The following is a 2,588-nucleotide window of genomic DNA, read 5'->3' on the forward strand; positions in this document are numbered from 1 at the left end:
CTGTAGTCCCAGCTGGCTTGGAACTCCCTATGTAGACCAGGCTGACCTGGAAATCACAGAGATCCGCCTGGGATAAAAAGCATGCACCAGCATACTGGCATTTATTCTTTTCACATGCATATGGTTCCAGAATTAGCAACCAAGGATTTAAGATTTTGGGGGGCCTTGAACAGAGGTGTAGATGGGTCATAGAGGCTTTTTATGTCTTTTTTTTTTTTTTTTTTTTTTTTTTGTCTTTTTGAGACAGGGTCTCCCTATAGCCCCAGCTGTCCTGGAACTCACTATGTAGACCAGGCTGGCCTTGAACTCACAGAGGTCCGCCTGCCTCTGCCTCCCGAGTGCTGGGATTAAAGGCGTGCGCCACCACGCCAGGCCATTTATGTCATCATTTTATGGCTGGAATCCGTGCCCTATGTCTGTTTTCATGATGGTCCACGTTATCCCAGGAAAATTCCTTCCTGAGCTCACTCTGTTGTCATAGACATGTGCTACCTTTTGATCTATAGCTAGACCAGGCTAACTGGGTTAGTAATCGGTCAAATGCAGTTTATAAAAACATTACTGGCTGAAGTTTAGGCATCTATCACATTTGATTTATACTTGTCTTCGAATGACTGGACCAGTTGCCTCATTGAATCATTAACTTCCATTTTCTTAGTTTCACATCTTTATCAGCAGTTAGACATGGTTAGAAAGCATCACAGAGCTTCAAGATATTACAGAGTAATAAAACATCTCAGGGTAGTGAACACATCACAGAGCAGTAAAGCATCCCATGGTTACATTTCAAGGACTCTACCTAGTAAGCAAAAAAAAAAAAAGGGGGTGGGGAACTACAAAATAGTCTAAGCTAAAAGATTATACAAGAATGCGTACAGAGCGTTGGAGGCTGTGGTCGTGCAATGATGGAACCAGTGGTGCTACGGAACAAGCTAGTGTCAGCCGAGGGCCGGAACCAGAAGGCAGTACGATGCCAGTGTTGGGTGCTGTAGCCAGGGATGGCAGTCTTCTCCCACTGGCAGCTTTTCCTTCCCTCCAAGAAAAAGAAGCCGGCTCTGGCTGATGGCAGCAATCAGGACGGTAATCTCCAGGAACACTGGCTGGTTAATGACATATTCATCTTAAAGAATGTGGGCTGCACCAAAGATATGATCAACATCAAGTTTCTGGTCTGTGCAGACTATAAGATTGGACCTATTGGCTGTCATTGCCTAGATGATAAGCTATGTGGCCTTGGAACACGTTTCTCATGAGTAGCTAAGGGGCGAGAGATTCAGCTCCACCCTCGCTATAAAGGTTCTCCCCACAAAAACCGTTGTGGCCCCTGGTGTAACTGCTATGCTGCCATTCTTCTCTGTACTGATATAAACGATGAGCACCAAGATGAGCCCTCAAAAAAAAAAACACAGAAGGTTTTAAGACTATAACCCGGGTTGTTTCCAGTACCCACGTGGCAGCTAACAGAAGTCTGTAACTCTAGTTCCAGGGGGCATCTGACCCCTTTTTCTGGCCTCCATGGGCTTGCACACATATGGTGCACTTACATACATGCAGGCAAACACTCATACACATAAAAATAAAAATAATTAAACAAATAATTTTTAAAATAATAAAATCCAGAAAGCTCCAGGCTGTCCACTCCTTTGCAGCCGCACTGAAACCAGCCTCTAAGCAAGGCCTGCCCTCCTGAGCTGAAGAACTTCTTGGACAAGAAGCTCTAACTGAAGGTAAATGTGGTAGACATGACAAAGAATACTTCGTGGCCTTGATCCCCTTATGAATCTTGTGACTGATGAGTGTGAAGACAATGAAATGGTGGTCACACAAGGAAACAGTGTTGTCACACTAGGAGCCTTTGAATGAGTTTAAACGATGGCTCTTCAGCAGAGAAGTTCACATCCCCTCCCCAAAGGGCCTGTTTTACTATGAGATAAAATCCAGTCAAGTACATTTTCATATGAAACTCATTGCTAAATAAACTTTTGCAATTAAAAAAAAATCAAAAGAAAATCCAGGGGCTGGAGAGATGGCTCCATTGTTAAGAGCACTGGCTGCCCTTGCAGAAGACCCAGGTTCAAATACCAGCACCCACGTGGCAGCTAATAACCAGTTCCAGGGGATCTGACACCCTCTTCTGACTTCTGAGGGCACTGTACCACATGGGTGCACTCATATACATGAGGGTAATACAGTCATACACATACAAATAAAAATAAAATACTTCAAAAGGAAATCCAAGTTGAATGTGGTGGCAAACACCTTTAGTCCCCACACTAGCGAAGCAAAGGTTGATGGATCTCTGTGAGATCTAGGCCAGCCTGGTCTACATAGCAGATTCCAGTCGAGCCGGAGCTACAGAGCCAACAGTCTCAGAAAAAAAAAAAAAAGAATAAAATAAATAAAGTAAACAAATGAAAATCCAGGGGCTGGAGAGATGGCTCAGCCCTTAAGAGCACTAGCTGCTCTGGCAGAGGATCCAGGCTCCCTTAGCAGCACCACGTGGTGGCTAATAGCCATTAGTAACTCCAGTTCCAGGGGATCTTATGGTCTCCTCTGGCCTCTGTGGGCATTGTATGGCTAAGGTACAC

General features: G+C 44.6%; 1 pseudogene; it reads left to right on the forward strand.

Moving 5' to 3' along the window:
- The first annotated feature begins 832 nt into the window (after positions 1–832).
- LOC103751865 lies at positions 833–1,257 on the forward strand (annotated as a pseudogene).
- The last annotated feature ends 1,331 nt before the right edge of the window (positions 1,258–2,588 follow it).

Source organism: Nannospalax galili, unplaced genomic scaffold (assembly GCF_000622305.1).
Source record: "Nannospalax galili isolate Female #2095 unplaced genomic scaffold, S.galili_v1.0 scaffold47, whole genome shotgun sequence".
NCBI lineage: Eukaryota > Metazoa > Chordata > Mammalia > Rodentia > Spalacidae > Nannospalax > Nannospalax galili.